Source organism: Sinohyriopsis cumingii, chromosome 8 (assembly GCF_028554795.1).
Source record: "Sinohyriopsis cumingii isolate HCF-2022 chromosome 8, ASM2855479v2, whole genome shotgun sequence".
NCBI lineage: Eukaryota > Metazoa > Mollusca > Bivalvia > Unionida > Unionidae > Sinohyriopsis > Sinohyriopsis cumingii.
The window spans coordinates 8,312,008-8,331,396 of record NC_142968.1 but is presented as its reverse complement, the minus strand read 5'-3'; the positions used below and the strand labels follow the sequence as shown (position 1 = coordinate 8,331,396).

Sequence of the window (19,389 nt, the reverse complement as noted above, 5' to 3'; positions counted from 1 at the left end):
CCCGTACTCCTGTCTTTATACTGTATTGTCTTCCTCTCCGAAACTGTTTCTTAAGGGACAAATTTACCTCATAATTCCGTATACCTTCTATATAGAGGCACATACAATTCACTTAATGTTATTCAGAGCATGTTGCTATCCACACACCGTGTAAATTCTGACTTAGTACAGTAGGACATTGACCTGACTTTCCAGGGGCAGGCCTTAAATTACCACGTGAACGTCTACCAAATATTACCATATTATTTTAGATATGATTCTACATGTTCGATTACTATTGCATGAAATCAAAAGAAATGGAACTCACGGTGATCTGTATGGTCCTAACAACAAAGGAAGTTATTTCATATAATCATATGAAATCCTACACATATGAACATTTGGATCACATGCAATCAATTCTGCCAATGAACTAATAACTGTAAAATTATAAGGTAAATTGCATAATAACTCTAGCATCAACACATTCCCATGAATTCAATAAGTGGATGTCTAGCACTAAACATTCATTTCTTTTTACACGATGACCACCTGGTCCCTTCCTTGTTTCACGAGGAAAGCATTAACCACTTTTATGTTTCCACGGAGTTGAGACTAAGTTTCCTTTTCTAGGAAATGTTCAGACTAAAGAATTTCAACTAGGGTCATCACTTTAAAGTCAGATTGCTCTAAAGTGTATGCCTAATTTATTCTATGCAATCTTAGGCGGTGGTCCCGAATCTTTCCCAAAGAAATAATTCCTTTCATCAGATTTAGACAGCTCAAACTATGTGTATGACAGTGCATGACAATTTCCCTTTGAAAATATGATAAGTGGAGATAGGCTTCTACCAAGCAGTTAGGATTGGTAGCTCAAATGTTTACTTCCCAAGGACTGTGTTAAGATACCCCGGTCAATTTCACTGGGTCGGAATCCTGAAGTTTACAATGACATGCGGGGAGGGGGGGAGATGAATGAAGAACAGACGAATTGACCCTTCACAAAGACTTTTCTGGCTTAACTACGATAAGACATTAATTGCTCACTGCATTCAACTTTAAATTTTCTGTAATTCAAAATTTGACACTTCACGCGGACCCTGTTTTATGCTGATTGACCTCGTTAGTAATCGAACCATAATTAAATAATCTTTTAATTCTTCCAGAAATATTTCTGATCACACATATAATAATCCATATCAACAAACTTCAAAAACTGAAGTCAACTGACCTTGCTAACAGAATCAAAGAGAAGTTGCTTATTTTATGCTACTTGAAATTAAAACTAACTTGTCTTGCCCAGCTTAAACAAATTTTCAGTCACATGATCACAGGCATTATTAATATAAATATACAACATGACAAAGAATACTTTGCTGCACCTGTGAACATGTAACTAGGACCATATTACAAAATATTTTTCTTAACAAATTTGGTATGATGGAACGTCTTAACAATATATGATTTGGTTGTATTACTCAGCAGTTACAGAAACGAAAGTACAGAAGAAATGGTATTGCCATTGATTCCCTTAAAATTGTTTGGGTCAGTTGAGCATCATTCACTTAAAGGAAGTCATGTTTTATAAGTTTTGTACACTTGTAGTAATGAGTTTCTGATAAAGTTGACTTCTTTGTAAACATCATGAAAATAAAATGCACTGTTTGTCCAAAGTAGTTTGCCTTTATTCTCCAACACAACCTGAATATAAATTTAAACACAAATGGTTTTAGTTCTTAATATATGTATTGACATATATTTAATCATTTCTAACCATCCTGAAAATTCAAAACTGTTTTCTGTAGTTTTACTTTGTTAACACATTGACTTATTTTTGGATTGACATTTTTGACCATGATGAAATTATCAGTTTATCAGTAATTGGAAATTTGATTTTGTTTGAATTTTAATTACCCATTTAAGGCATACTCTTTGATTCCTTTCAATATTTCATTTTTTTTACAGAAAACCCACAAGAAGAAGACAACACGTTTAGGAGAAAAGGGGATGATGTATAACTCAAGAATTAGAAAGTGTAACAACAGCAAATATAAATTTTACTGATGTACTGTATATCAGGAATCAACATTTGGCAAAATATCTTTTACATATGCCACTGCCATTCTGTGGAATGAGCTGTCAAATCACTTTTAAGAGCAATTAAATTATTATTGATTTGGATCCTTAATTCTGTGATGAAATGGTAAAGACTAAATCTAATATCTGTAAATAATACCACCCCCACCATGATAACGGCTAACGTTTGTGTTAGCGTTTGTTGTTTATCTGTCCTTATGAACTATCAATTGCCTTACTTTTAGCTTCTTTCTAAGCAACGCTTTTTAGTCCCAATTTAGTACTTCTGCACTTAATGTAAATTTAAATAGTTACCAAGAAAAAAAATTAATTTTTTTTAATTATCCTAAATTGTTTTTAATTTATGAAGATATTAACTTCACTTGTCATCAGTGTCATTTTAATTTCTTTGCTTGTTCTTGTTTCAAGATATGCACTGTGTGTTTGATCCAATTGTGTATATATATATATATATATATATATATATATATATATATATATATATATATATATTATGCTGTGTTTGTATCTAATATAAATCATGCTTGTTGCAATGGCTTATAATGTCAGTAGAAAGTTCATTAGAGGTTATCTTGAATTGTTGTTTTAAATCATGACAATGTTAAAGAAACCTCTGACCTTGTTTTCTGCTTGTTTTATGTACATGTATGTTATTGGAGAGTTTTTGTCTCTTGCTGTCTGATTAGGCAGCTGTTAAAATGATCAATAGGTCAATTTAAATCAGCTGTTAAAATTTGCTAAAAAAATAAAGTAAGAGAGCAAAAACACCTATGAATACTCTTTTTCCTAGTTGGCAATCATTATTATTTTTTTCAATTCCAGCGGGCTCATCTTTGTCTGACAACAAATATGTATTAACTGTCTTCTGGTATGCTGCAGCCTGCCCTGCCTGTAATGTGTTATTTGCTGTATTTTTATAAAGGAAGGAAAAATAGACTGTTGTGATGTTGACCATAATTTATCAAAATAACAACATTTGACAGTATAAAATATCCATTCCTTACCTATGCTATCGCAAAAACAAATAATTTGAAACATGACAAATTTTGATTATTATTTCTTTAAAACCAAAATAATGAACTGCAAAGAAAATAATTAGAAATTTATCTCTTTGCTTTACATGTAAAATATTAACCCTTTGAACTATACCTACCATATGATGTTCACAAAGACATAGCCATGATTCCAAGAAGAAGACCTGTAATTATTATGGCATTACTAAGAACGTCAAGAAGAAATGATATTTGTGTTTTGTGAAATGCTTCTACTTAAGTTTTGTTTCTTTAAATACATTACTCCAGTCATAATACCTTAGGAAAACTACTACTACAACTTTGCAAACCCTCCCTCTCAGATACTACTTTTATATAAAGGGAGCTTAAAGTTGTCAGCCAAACTAGATGGTGGTCAGGTGGAGTGATCTCCTTTTGGATATAACGATTGATAGCAACAACCATGAACCTCTCAAATTATACTGGAGAAGAAGGCATGCTCTCTATGGATGTAACTGCAGGAAAAATGGGAGAGTATATGCATTATGATTGGGTAAGTATTCTTGAAGAAACATTTTATTACGAAAAATTTGTTTCTTCTTTAAATATGTTAGCTAAGCAATATACCTTAGGAGAATAAGTTAAAGGCGGAGGGAGGTACATCCACTTGCCATGGAGATAACATCTCCGGTTCAGTAAGATATCTGAGACAGCTTCTAGGAAACTCAACTGGCTAGTATCGGAGTGGGTGGGTAGATTTGTGAAGTAGTAGTGGTTATCCTAAGGTTCTGGTTGGGTAACATATTTAAAGTAGAAACATGTTTTACTAGAAAAACTGGTATCTTAAATAACATTAATTAGGATTATGTTCACTAAATGATAAAATATGATATGATGACTAAATTATGAAAACCAAAGAAAAATAAGTTGACACTGAACAATTTGTTTCATATATAAAGTCAATCCATTCTGCCTCTACCTACCTTATGATGCACTAATATAATCTGGTTCCCATCCAAGAGTTATAACAAATTTTCAGTCGAGCTCAGTGTAAATTAAATATGGATTTTTCCCTGGAGTCCATTTTATGTTCTTTGAACTTTTTTTTTTCATAAATGAATTTCCTCTATGGACGAAGCATAAAAATAAAGACTATAGTAATTTGTAGATAATGCTATTAATAAGTTGACATATTTACTGTAGAAGCTGTTTGGGATTCCGAGATAAGAAATATTAAGATTTGGTCGGATCAAATTAACAAGGTTATGCACGATGCAAAAATTAAATTATGATAATAAACTCATCTAAGTAGCATTCAGTTTCTGAGAAACTTATAAATTTTTGCAAAAAATTAAAAACATTAACGAAGAGAAAGTTTTAGTTGAAATTGATTTAAAGTGGAATGAAATTATTTCTTAATTCTGTAGTTTTCTGACAGGTAAAATAACTTTGATAAATAAAGGTAATAAATGCATACCATTACAAACTAGAATATTGTACTACTGTGTCAACATTGTGCCAGTTAATGTCAGAAGGCAATAATTGTCTGCAAGTGGATGTATTGTAACATGCCTGATGAAAATTATAGGCCCGTGGTCAACCTCACTTAGCCACGCAGAATTTCCAAATTCCAATCCAACTTTAAATGTAATTTTAATATTTTGGATGTATTTTTAATGTTTTAGAATGTGTTGCCCATATCAGTTATATGCATGATATCTTTTGGAAGTCTTCAAGAAAAATATCTAAAATATTGAGAGCTTGATTTTAATGATTTCCATAGGTCTTAATATTAATTTGTAGAATTTAACTGTTGTATTAATTTCATTGTGCATGCTATAAGAAGACATATGTAATTCGTATTTCTGTTTAACTATGATTGCTATTTTCAGAGTAACGTAAAGTCACATCAGTTAATTGTTAATGTGTTAAAAAAAATGTCACTTCAAATTAGTATGACACATACATACATTGTTAGAAAGTAGCTGAGGGTTTTAAGGGAAACTAGGTACATATCTCTTATAACTAACCTGCCATCATTATTACTAACAAAGATACCTTATGCATTTTTTAGTGGTTTTGACCACATATTATGACATGAACTCATAATTAAATCCTGATTATATTACATTGCTTTTGTTTATTGCCAGTAATTGTTGTAAGCAACTTAGAATTGTAGAAATGTCCATAACATCATGAAAGTCAATGCTTTCAAGAAATTGTGTTGCTAGGGATAGTTATATAGTTTAATACAACATGGTAAAACTGCCTTGAGAGACCTGCACTCTTTCTTTCTGCTGAATCTCGCCTTCCAAGATGATTTGTTATTCATTAGAATTCAGTATATGGACCATTCTTTAATCCTTTGTGACAGCAATTGCCAAATAGTGGAACAAAGTCTCCACATGATTAGTAAATTATAATCGGTTGAAATCGAGGATGAAATAATTAGCGCATCCTAATTCGAGACAGCGCAGGAGGAGATAGAAAATAACTGACAACTTTGAGCACAATTAAGAAACAGTAAGGGTGCTGATTTAGAGACAATAAAAGTAGAGTACAAATCAACGTTAAAAATCCAAATCACACACACACAAACTGTAGTTTGCTTGTTTATTAAGAAAAAGTCATGGGGGATAAAGGCTGTGATCTAGAAAAGGAATAAAAATCCAAACCCGCTATTATGACTACTAATGTCGTCTTATGGAACAAATATGAAAAAGAAAATTAATAATACTAATAATAATTATAATGTTATTCGGTACACGATATTTGTTCAAGAAGTAAGTATGAGAGGTCCAGCTTCATTTTAGCCATTTCAAACTGGTGGTTGCTCCAACCGGTTTCGCTATATAAACACAAATATGCTAAACGGAAAAAGGAGAGGTAAAGCTTGAAGAAATTTATGAATGAAACACGTTTCCGTCAGAATAATGTAAACCATGACTGAATGGGCAACAAAGAAGAATGTTCAGCATAAATCAGTTCTTAAAAATTTATATTCTAATTGTTATGCATTAACAATGTGTTCTGTTGTTTATGTGAAGGGTCACGTGATACCGATCTGGTATTCTTCATACATCAGTACATTTTTGGGCCAATTGGTTTCCAGTGCTTTTCTGGCAAATTTTGCTGTAGTGTGTGTGCTCACATTTTCTGCAGTGAATCCACTTGATCCATTTTTCACCTATATTCTTTTACATAAGCATTTTTGTCTCAGTATGTGGTATTTTCCATTGATACATTTATCTAGACTATACTAATACTTGGATTTCAAGTATTATTATTATTTGTAGTAGTAGTTCTTGTGTATACTACTTACCTTCCTGCTCTGCATTGTACATGTCTTTTACTTGTTACACTGTTATCTTGTTTTGTATATAATGTAATTTTTTGTATTTAACAAGATCTTAATGGAACTAATTGTCATCTTGTTTATGTTAAAAGTCTATTTAGATTCAAAGAGATTTTTATTATTGGAAGATGATTTATGTATCCTTTCAAAACCTCTTCTCTGCTTAACCACTAATGTCATTATTAGTACAATGGTAGCTCACCATTTAGTGTAATACGTGTTTTGAAGGAAAGATGTGAGCCGTCTGCTTTAAGTCAATGCAAATACTGATGGGACTGAACTTTGGCCGCATGTGTCCCAGCTAAATATTAATGTTTTACGCAGATGTAGTAATAAATATTCAAGAATCTGTCTTTCCTGAATCATGTGGACCTTTATGGCAACATTTTCCCATTAGATATGTTACATCAATTAAAACACACATGGAGTTGACCTTAATATTGAATGAAATGGTAGCAAATTATGAAGAATGCAGTACAACTTGCCATTCATATAAATCACTGTTGTAGACCTAAAGGACAGATATGGCATGTATTTGTAGGCTGGGAAAAAGCCTTTCATAGTGTCCAGGGAAGTCATATAATGGTGGCTGTGACACAAAGCCAATTTTAAATATTTCTAATCGTACAATTGGAATACAGCTTCTGCAATTCTATTGGGTATAACTTTTGTAAGCTTAATTCCTCAATTGTTCATTTGCAAACACTCAGTGTAACTTTCACTGCATTACTGTGTAGAGACTTAACGTCTATAAAGCAATTAAAAGCCAAATACTGTATAATTACTGAAAAGAATATTTAAACTTACAATGACTGTATCTCAATAATTTTAATCTGCACACACGTTTTTTGTTTGCAGCGGTACATTGTACCATTATTTAAAAAGTTAAATCGAAACACTTAACACGTATACTGTACGCTTACATTAAAGAACTGTACAATTTGCGATTGCAAATGACCTGCAGTCAACGATTAGAAAATCTCAATGACAATGTTTGGACTGAATACAGAAAATATATACATTTCAAAACATGTTAAACTAGGTAACTAAATTATGAAACAACAGTGTAAATGTTTTATACACAATGGATTTTTGTTACCAAAATAACAATTTTTTCTGGGCAATTCATCAGACTAAATTTTCACCATGAAACGTTGGTCATTGGAATGTCATTTTTCTATAAAATCAATAAATGAAATTTATGGTATCCAAAATTAGTTTGCTGTTGCAAAGGCAACATTATATCATGCCTGTACACAGTGTTCACTTTGTTACTTGACAGGAGGAACACATCCACTACCCACTGTTTCGTGTCATAGACAACTACTTTCTACCCATATAGCCACCAAAAATATTTTATGTGAATACTCTTTGGACAAAAGTATTTCCCACGGCTTGATGCCTGTTTATGTTTCATATATGTATGAACATATATACATATTTAGTGCATAAGCCAATTATTGACACAACTACAAGATATAAAGCATGCATATATGATAATCAAATTATTTAAATAGTGGAGCTCTGCCCCTCCTCCACCCCCCAAGATTCTTTCAAATTTAGCTTATTCACTATATGTTCAATATTTGTAAGCTTTGCTTTTAGGGCTGTTCCATTTAAACATACATATTACTCAGTGAAGACAGTTTAAAAAATATATATGTACTTTGATTTCACAGATTTCATATTAAAATGATAAGACAATTCTAAACTGTATCATTGGGTTAGTATCCCACGTTAAAAGTGTCTTCCTGAGTCCCATGTATGTTTAATGGAATAGTCCTTAATCTGGCTGCCATCATTTAAGTTTAATGTGCAATCAAACTCAATCTGTAATACGTTTTTACATTTCCCTTACTTTTTTACCAAGCTGAAACTCAATAACACAGTCATGTAAAATACAGTTGGAGCAGATGTCTTTGCTAAACAAGAAAGGTAAACAATAATGAAAAATGGAGCTCTATTAATTGCTCTTGCAATAGAGCAACATTATAACATGAGTAAACCAGTATTGCATTGTTAAGAGTGAAATCATGGGAACAACTGAAAGTGTGGTCAGAAATGTACATCCCTTTCAGTATTACTGTATATTGAATTAGCAATACAAATAACATGTTTAGTACTAATATTTTGGTGATTCTTGAAAATCTGTGGTGTTGAAAACTCAACAATGCTGCTTGTGCTCTGACAGACATAGCAGAGGTCGCATTCTCTGTGTAAATCTGCAATCTGTAGCAGGTACGTGGATTTCAATGGAGCATAACCTTGTTCCTCTCAATCATGAGAATGACATTCATCACTGGATCTGAAAGATAAACCTACAATATTTAATGACAAATAATGCACTTACCAGCCAGAAGGAATCATTAATCCATAAGCAAATTTACTGTATCACTTGCCATATTTCCAACACAGAAGAATACATTTTCAAAGAATCCGTGGACTTGAGAGTTTTGGAGGGTCTTTTATACATAGGGGTAATTTTACAATTAATACTAAGGACAACACAGGTATGTTACAAACAGTTTCACCTCCTCCAAAGAAAAGGAGTTATATACCATAGTGATACAGATCTCTAATTACCCATGAATAATCTAAAGCAAGATGTTACTCTTCGTTACAGCTTGTACTAAGTATAACAAGAGTACATTAGAGCTGAGTAGCCATTAACGTTTTATTATTTACAATATGTTTTCAAAATTGAAACTGATGAAAATGAAAATTTCTTGTAATAAATATTAATTATTTATTGTCTATTTCATATACCATCCATATATTAAATGTGATAATACCACATTACTATGTGACGTTTTATATTGGTTTCTTTTCTTTGCTCATGAGTATAAACTGTGTACTTAGGATGCAATGGTCACACCACACCCCTCATTAACATGTTTGTATTAATGAACCACATGTAAACATTTGCACATGAACTATATAGTACACTATTGAAAAGTTCTTTTTACTTTAAATGAAAATATTGGGTGAGAAAAATAATCTACATTGGGGTTTGGATCGAGACAAGGAAATCCCAGTTGCAGGGTTACATTATATGTCTCCCCGCTAGGCAAGCCTTGTGGGGAGACACATAATGTAACCCTTGGACTGGGATTTACTTATCTCGGTTAAAACCATAACATATATTTAGTATGTATTTCCCAGAAAGGAGGAATGGATGGGTGAAAATAATGTGAACGAAGTAGGAATGGTTTTATTTAAAAAACAGAAAATGAATTTCTTTTTTCTGAATTTCAGTGAACGAATTAATCAATTTAAAAGAGTTTTTTTTTTTCAAATCATTCCAGAACGGTTTTCTTTTTAAAAATATCATAATAAATGGAAAAAGTTATGGCAATTAACATTTCAGATGAAATGTTACTATTATGAATTTTTATGCTAATAGATTTTAGTGTGGATCTCATCAAGAAAAGGAAAAACGTTTTTCTGCAGTATAATTGCAGCAATTGTTTTTTCACTTTTGGAAACATTTTGGTGAAATTTGTAACAGTTATAGAGCTTAGTGAACTGCATCAAAGAGTGTTACAAAATCAATTGTATGCTGCCAAATAATAATCTAAAGATCTTGAAATAAATATATCACTCCTTAAATGACTAGCAAACAATTCATACAGTGACAATAATATTAATTTTTGTATGTAAGAGCATGGAAGCATTATGGCAATTTCACTTACATTTAGCTATGCAACTCAATCAAAAGTTTCTTATTCATAAAAAGTTATATATACCGTCTATGTTGAGACACCATAAATCAATTCTAACTGTACATTTTTGTGCACAGTATTGTTCTGAGACACATATGTTATTTCCCAGTCTTAAGTTGTGGGCACATTTTAAATCATTTGAAAATTAAATGTCGGAAATGCACTCCGGCTTAAATTTTTATTAAATAAACATATAAAACTGTGTACTTTGTTTAATCTATTGCAGAATCATCTCATTAGCCCAACCCTTCTCCTGCACACAGATGATCAATTCATTGAGTGCATGAATGTCTTTTCAGCTTTGTCATAGTGAAAATTTATTGTTGGAGACAACTATTCTCCTTAAGCGGAAGCTGCATGGACTAAGGTCATTTTATTTAAGATCTGCACCAGTCATGCTATTTCTTACACGTTCAACCACCATTTTATTGACAGTCCATCGAGGAATGAGATCAAAACACACTGGAATTTCATCCATGTTAATGATCTTATTGTTTGCACAATCACCTTCTCTTCTGGCCTTCACAAATTCATCAAATGGTTTTATTTTCTCCAAATCATCTAGGTGACCCTGGATCATCGATGTCCATGCATAAAGAACTATATTATGTCACTTTAAAAATTGTTTCATTATTTCAATGTCTTTTCAGAATTCCTTGAATACTGGTCAAATGAAAGCAAAGTAGTTTCCCCATGTGGGCCAACTTTGTGTGTGTGTGTGTGTGTGTGTGTGTGTGTGTGTGTGTGTGATAATAATAATAATAATAATAATGAGGACTTTGTATAGCGCCTAATCTTTAGAAGCTCTAAGCGCAGTACAACACTAGACAACACCTATAAGATAAAAGAACAATGATATGATTAAAAAAACAAACACCGTGAAATTAGAAAACATTACAGACATGCTGAGAATATTTAAGGTAGAAACCATTATTAGGTCTTTAAGTTTGTTCTTGCAGTCCAATTAATTGAGTTTTGAGAGCCCTCTTGAATGTGATCACTGTGTCTTTGTGTCTAAGTTCAGTGGGCAATTCATTCCACGTTGATGGGCCCTGGTATGCAAAAGAACTCTGTCCATATGACTTTGTTTTCATAATGGGAATAATGAGTATATGATTGTCAGAAGAGGAGCATAAGTATCTTGCTGGTGTGTGCACATGGGTGAGGTCGGATAGGTATGTTGGACAAGAGTTCGACAGTGAAACGTAGCACAGAGAACAAATTGTGTGTTTGATTCTGGATCGAATGGATAGCCAGTGTAGGGTACAGAGCAGGGGGAGGTGAGCTCTGATTGTGGTACTCTAAGTATGATCCGAGCAGCTGTGTATTGAACTTTTTGAAGTTTCTGGAGCAGATATTGAGGTGAACCAGACAGAAATGAGTTACAATAGTCCAGTCTTGAAAGTACTAATGAACACACAAGTGTTTTAGTGGCATCAACTGAAAGATATAGTAGTATATTGGGTTAGAGTTATAGATCATCAGCGATACTGGCTCATTGGTCTGATGGAGATGGTAAGATTGTTGGTTATAATACAGTTGATTTGACCCCACGGCCAGGTCGGATTGAAAAACGTTTATTACACAATGTGTTTTTGGATAGGAAATTTAGTTTGCATTTAACAGCAAAAGTTATTTGGTTTGCATAATTAGATGAGTCACTTAAAAATATGTATGGAAGCCAGTTGAAGTTTGGAGAAGTGATACATTTGAAAGAGCGAAACCAGCAATAGTTATACCTGTGCAAAGAATTAAGTCAAATTTTGGTTATGCATACAAAACAATCAAAAGCAAGAAAGGCATAATTGTCTTCCCTCGTGATATATATATATATATATATATATATATATATATATATATATATATATATATATATATATATATATATATATTGTGTGAAATAAAGGGATTTTTAGGTATGTAAATTAACAGAACATTATTACTGTCTGTATACAGAAGGACAGGATCAATATATATCGGATGTTCGTTTGTACTGTTTCCGACAACTCTGATACGTTGTACTATCGTTTTACTCATCAATAACTCTTTGATACGTTGTACTATCGTTTTACTCGTCAATAACTCTTTATGCAATTTGTTTTGTAAATATAATGCGAAGAAAGCACAATTTGCTAGGGAACTCAATAGTCAATAAATATGCATTTGCTTTTTGATAGTGTTGATAATGACCTGATTTACAAAAAGTTAATTTTATAATTTCTTTATGGAAACATTGGAAAGTTACTTTGGTAAAAATAAATGTAAATGCGATAGCTCATATCTTTTTTTTGATTTCAGCTCGAAACTTGCTATATTAAATAAATTTAAAACGATGAAACTCTTCCTTTTATATTCTAATACTATGCTTGCGAGAACATTAAAAACTTCTAAAATAAACCAGTTATGTGTGTTTCATCGTTTTTCATCTTTTAATCAGTCTGTAATTTTGGTAATATTATTGGCATGTCCTCTTGATTCGCTATTGAGACAGAGTAATTCATTCAGAGAATTAAAAGAGTTATTGTTGATAATTGTCTATGTGACTACGCCATTCATTAAATGGCCTGTATAATCAGACAGTTTAGATAAATTACATCTGATATATCAAGCATGACATGGATGTAAAATCGAAAGGAATTACAGAGCGACTTTCCTGCACGGCTACATAACATCAAGGGAAATCACTCGCGTGGAGCTTGTAACACTCTTTGGTCATGGATTCTAAACGTCTCTGTCAAAACTGTTGATGCACGATTTAAAATGAAAATTTGTATATAAACAGTTTATAACAAAATAAATGAGAGAAGTATGGTGCATAGCCATTAAATAAGGCAATAATATTAAAGATATTTGATGCATAAGAGTTAGTTTCCGTAGGTTATTGGAAATGGGGACATCAACCAGTACTATTAATCACTGATGGTAACAATGTATGTATGTATGTGTGTTTGCTTTTCGTTTCGCTTCTTAGTACGTTTTTGATAGCTTTGGTGCCAATATATGTAATATTAGGGTGTTCTTTGAGAGTCTTGGGGTGTGTTGGGGTGTAGTGGTGTGGCTTGGGGTGTCCTGTGGTGTTCAGAGAGACCGACATATAATGTATCGTTTAATTTCAATTCTAATTTAAAAACATGTCTATAAAAAAATATAAACGTACAAAGAATTCATAGATACGGTTAAAATGATATAATAATAATAATAATAATAATAATAAAACTACTAGCGAAATAACCTTGCAATTCAACCAATCACGAAAATTGATAACGCCACCAATGGCTGTCTAATTTCAAATAGTACTTTAATAATTGTAACAGTAAACAAAATAAAATCTAAGTACAATCATAATAATAATAATAATAATAATATAATTTATACTACAAATAAATTAAGGGTATTTAATCATAACAAGTGATTTTAATTATTCCTTTCATCAAAAGCAAACAAATTCAATTAAAGTGAATTAAAAAGAGGAATAATTGTTTCATGTTTAAAGCATAATAATTTGATTTATAAACAAGTGATACTAAATATTATATAAATGTCTTCACTCACCTTAATTAGACATGTTACATGTTTGCAACTTATAAAGTTCCCACGCTGTTTCTTCATGCGACGTTTTAATTACAATTACCTCACCATGTACAAAATAATAAATATTGTTTTAGGACTTATTAATGAGAAATGCAGTGTTAATACGTACTCTTTTGTTATCATTGAATGTTATCTTGTGAGACAAATCGCAAACCAGTAAGTCAACGCTTTTTGCCTTCAGTCTACTATTTAAAATTGTTAAAATTGTGCAAGTTTAAATGAATGTCAATATTAAATTTCAAATTTATTGTAAATAATTTTAAATTTGATTTTTGAACATAGCTTTTTTAAAGTCAGCATTCTTGATATATGTCAGTATTTTAATTATTAATGTCATTTAATTATTTTAATTTACTAATTAAATGTAAAGAAAATTGTGATATCATGATACATACTGCTATTGATGTAAGGTTACATGAAAAAAGTAATGTTAAGTGGTAATTCAATATATGTTTCTTGTTGTGTCATGTTTGGTTAGTTGTAAATAACTTTTCCTCATTGTTACAAATGCATTCTTCTTATTATTATTCTTCCGTTCCCTTAGTACGTTCGGCGGTGCATTATGTATATTAGTTACCTCAAAAGAAGCTTCTTATCTATGCAGATTACTAAGCTAGAATGATCGGTCCCCCACCCAGTACGAGAACTCGCGAGACAAATCTAGCTGAGGCTGATCGTACGAGTCTGATCGCCAGAAATGAGTTGCTATTATACCTCGCGGATAATTCAGATCAAGTTCGGGACTGACTGCGACCAAGAGTCATTTCAGACCGGGGCTGATTCAGACTAAATTGTGCGTTGACTGGGACCAAATTTCAGGCTTATTTTGGACATAATTTCAGGCTGATTCGGGATATGTGAACTATTATTAAGCTATCTCTTAGGATTAAATGTGACATTTTCAATTTACATTAGAAGTCTGTAGCTATTGGCTTATTTCTTAAGTTTAAACCTTTTCATCTGTATGAAAATGAAACAATTTATATTTTTATATTTTTCACTGTTTGCAAGGTACACAGATCAGTTCAAAATTTCATTTAAAGAAGTAGAATCCCGATTTCATATGAGATAATGGCATTGTTCTGTATGCAGCTCAAATAAAATAATCTCAACCTATTTATCTTACACTGCCGATTTAAACGTGAATTTATTTTAGTAACTAATTCACCGTTCTCCCAAAAAGTTAGCTTATCGAGAAATAATACAACTACTAAAACTGAAAAAAGTTGTGAAAGCTGGGTCCAGGCAGTAAAAATGTAGTCTTCATATATACATTTTAGTATGGTATTGCTCTTGCTAGATTTAAGTAAACTTTATCATTATTCTTGTGTATTATCAGGCCCGGACCCAGGTCAAGGCGAATGAGGCAATCGACTTGGGCCCCGCGCATATCCGAAATGCAATTTTTTTGCTTGGGGCCTCGCGCTCATCGCTAGCTGTCTTGGGACCAGCATGCTGCCTTGGGCCCCGCACATCCTGATGCCGGGCTTGTGTATTATACTAGTCATAAATAACATTCATAAACTTTATTTTAAAAAAATGAAACTGGGGTCCTCTCAAAGTGACGATTTATTTTAATACAATATCATGTGTCAATATCTTGCGTTTATATTCCGCTAATCTTGCAGACCTTGTAATGAAACATGATAACGTATCGTAAATTTTGGCGTTGTCTCGGCTGAACGACTTTGAGGATGTTGACGAAAATCTTCCCCAGACTTAAAGGAATCATTGTTGTTATTCTGTCTAACCATATTATCACAGTCTATTTAGTCCCGTGCTTAATTAACACATCCTTAATTAATTTAATTGCAAGCAATATTAGTGACATCCTATGACCTTTAATTTGCAACACTTGTTTAATCACTGACACATAAAAAATCACTTTTGCTGTCATTGGCCAGTTTACTGAATTGGGTACAGTTCTAGAATACGAATTGTAATGATAACTTTGCGATCTTTGGTTATTCAGAAGTATTATATGTGTGTCAAATTTTTATTAAAACGCACTTAAAATGTACATAAAATGAAATATTTACGTTCAATCATACTGTTAACATTTTCAAAGCTTAGAATGGAGATAAATTAGATTACAGGTTTGAGAGTTTACACGAGAGATCAAAATTAAACAATAACAGTAAAGTAAGAAAAAGCAACGCACAAATAAAATTATCTTTTGCAGCCGACACATTTTCTTTTAAATAATTATCTAAATTTGCTTAATATCCTATATTGACTATTATAATAAAGAAATATCCGGGATATCATTTCCGCTTAGATAAATTTACATAAAATAACAGATATCGTTATGGTTTATCGATTTGTAGGTCAAAAGAAATATTTTCCAGTATCAGCAACAAGTTGAAATGAACTAGTTGAAACATAATACAGGTAAAGGTTTAATTCCTGTAGAAACAACCATGTAAAGTTTTACAAACATAATCGTTTTTTTTCTGTTTTATTTGTTTGTCATGTCTATGTTTTGTATTTATTTTTTAGAAAGACTCATTAAAGTGTTGAAAGCCTTCAGGCTAGTTAGATACTAGTTTCGCACTGTTCGTTGTCAGTTAATTGCATTTATCTTAATCAATCCATGACACACATGATCCCTTGCTGGATCCAGTGCACTTCAAAGGATTGTTATTCGCCATATGACTTGTAGTCTTGTATATATATATATATATATATATATATATATATATATATATATATATATACGTTCCATATAATGTTATTAAGGATCATTTGTGATTGTTTTGTTTAAGTTAGATGTTTTGATTGTATTCACTTAGGGTAGGAACGATATCATTTGTCTATATCCAGCGTTGAACTTTGTGCACATGATTAGGGTGTCAGATTGATTCATCATTTATTTGCAATAGAAACAGACATCTCCCTCACGTGTTTGCGCAGGATTCAGTACATCCCAGTGTCATCCTGTTACTGATATAGTATATGAACACATTTAAGAGTTAATCGGAGAGCTAACCACATTAAGACAAAATATAGAAAGCTAAAATGTTATGTTGCTATACAATCACACAGCAGATTATACTGGTGCTCTTTAAATGAAGAAATAAAGATATATATATATATATATATATATATAGACGTACTCAATACACCAAAGATTGTTTTGACATGGACTGTCAATTGCAATTGTTACGTAGAGAAATGAAAGAAATATTTGGTGTTTTAGAGTGTCTAATATATTGAAAACGTGTGCAACGTTCTGGAATTTTACAAATACACAGTTAAAATAAGAATGGGCTCCTGTTAAACGTATTGATTAAAATGAATTTTATCCAAGTCAATTAACGTTTTTATCCACATCACATGTCATCTATAAAACTAGCTCAAAACCGTGTGTGTATCTGTGTGTTTTCTTAATTTTTAAAAAATAGTTTTAACGTAGCTTTAATAAATTGATTCATATCGTTACAATGTGTGCAGTGTGTGCAATATATCAGTTTATAGTGTCTGACACCTGGGCAACACGCTGTAGATATGTAGCAGCTTGTTCCACCCAGTAAAATTATCCTGATAACAGGTGAACCAGTCCTAACACTAACCTCATAATGCTGAGCGCCAAACGAAGTCATTGCTGGTACCATTTTAAAAATAAGTCGTTGGTGTGTCTCGGCCGGGGCTCGAATCCGCGATCTTCTCCATCCGAGGCGGACGCTCTAACCACTTAAACCACTGTAGCGGTCAGCTAATAAAATGTAATTTGTGTCAAACGTTGAAAAGAATCTGAATAAATGATGGGCAGTGAACTGTCTTTAGAGGTGGTCTGGTTAGTGTTTGACCATGTTTTATGCGACTTAGTTCTCTGGTTGGAGCCACATATACTTTTTCAGCTATTATCCGTGTTTCATACGTGGACACCTTTACTAAACATCAAATAATATAATTAGAAAATGGATTCTTGTAACATGTTTTTCTTTTTCATGACATGTGCTGGTCAATGTAATATCACATAGGCAAACATGAATATCGAAAGAAAACTCTTAGGCCAATATGATTGGTATGGAGTTTAAATCAGAGGCATCCAAGGTTGGCTATAGTAAACTATGAAATATAAACAGTATCAGAGTGAAGCGAGCTTTCGTAATGTTAAATGTCTGCATCTGATTGCAGAATTTAGAAAGTATGTAATAATACGTGTTCCGTATGTGCGCTCAAATAGCTGAATATTTTTGAAAGTCTAATTGAAATATGCCTCTATGTTTGATTTTCATTTTATATTCCTTGTGTTATCGTTTGTTATTCTGCAGTGGCATATGTTTATTAATAAATTTACATACTTCTTTATTGATCTTTTACGTGCAGTGGTTACTTTGAACTCGATTTATCATTAAAATGCAGAATCATTATATTATCACACCTGGCCCATCGCCAAAGGAGTGGTTAGATAAATGGATTCGAGCAGGTTGATGCAGATTATCTATCCATATTAAGGATAAGACACAACATGCGACAAATAATACGTACAAATAAAGGTTTATACCACACGCGATGTATCTTTGCTATACTAAGAGATGAATAAGTAATTTATCAAAAGGGAAGGAAATTTTCTGAAGTCTCGTTTATTGGAAATATAATATGTAACGAGTTGCAAATCGAATATACCAGATAATATATTTATTTATTTATGCCCCGTGGAAATGCAAATACTTATATTTTCGTTCGGTTTAGGATTGACCAGAAAAGCATGTGTATTGCCTGACAATGTTTGCTCTTCACAGCTGTAACAAGCATGTCTTCTAAAAATGCACTACTGCAGGTATTGTAAATCTGATCTGAAATTGCTATCTTTTCATTCAGTTTTGTTTTCGTTCATATTATAAAAAATTTAATAAGATACCGTTGAAATGCAAAAGTGGTTTCAATAAAGATAGTACAACATTGCACGGTCAGTTACCCATATATAATAGTTATCATTGCACTGTCAGTTACCCGTATGTATTAGTTATCATCGCACGGTTAGTTACCCGTATGTATTATTTATCATTGCATCCAACCGTCAGGTCTATTTAAATTTCTTTTTTTTTTCTTTTTCTAATATCACCTTCCATCACCTATCTCTCCGTCTCTCTCTCTCTCTCTCTCTCTCTCTCTCTCTCTCTCTCTCTCTCGTTCCAGAGACTTTCACAACCAAATAAGCAATGGAAGACCCGGGTTTGGTGAGATGCAAAAAGGAGGCATTTTTAATTCTGTTCTTTCTTTATTTTGTAGTCGTTTGTTTCAATTTTCCATTTCATACCTTAATTTTGAAAACATGGAGAGCTGAGAGACTAAATACGACAATGCAAGTCAATTTTCGATCAACTAAACGAGTGGTTTTGGTTTTACAACTGAGATATTGCATTTTAAACGGGTAATCCAGAATAAGGTATATGCTCGTAACTGGTGGAGTACATTCCATTGTTTATATCTGTGAAATATGATCTCCGCTGATTCAGTACTTTGGTTGAAGTCAGGCCTTAACTTTTCATCATGTCTGACACACGAGGTTTATGGGGTTGGGAATTCAATCACATGTAATCATGAAAGTTACGGTACGCCTTATGTGTCATAATTCAGCTTTCTAGATTAGAACTTATACCTGCAATATGAATGTGTTTATTACTAGATCTGAAAGCAGTAATCA

At 32.3% G+C, this 19,389-nt stretch overlaps 1 protein-coding gene across 7 annotated transcripts in view; it reads left to right on the top strand.

Moving 5' to 3' along the window:
* The window catches only part of LOC149792939 (uncharacterized), a 78,948-nt gene extending 68,599 nt beyond the window's left edge, over positions 1-10,349 (top strand). For all 7 annotated transcript variants that reach the window (XM_089966787.1, XM_089966788.1, XM_089966789.1 and 4 more), the window contains one exon: positions 1,945-10,349. The gene's annotated coding sequence lies outside the window, so the exon portion shown is untranslated. The remainder of the gene's footprint in view (positions 1-1,944) is intronic.
* The last annotated feature ends 9,040 nt before the right edge of the window (positions 10,350-19,389 follow it).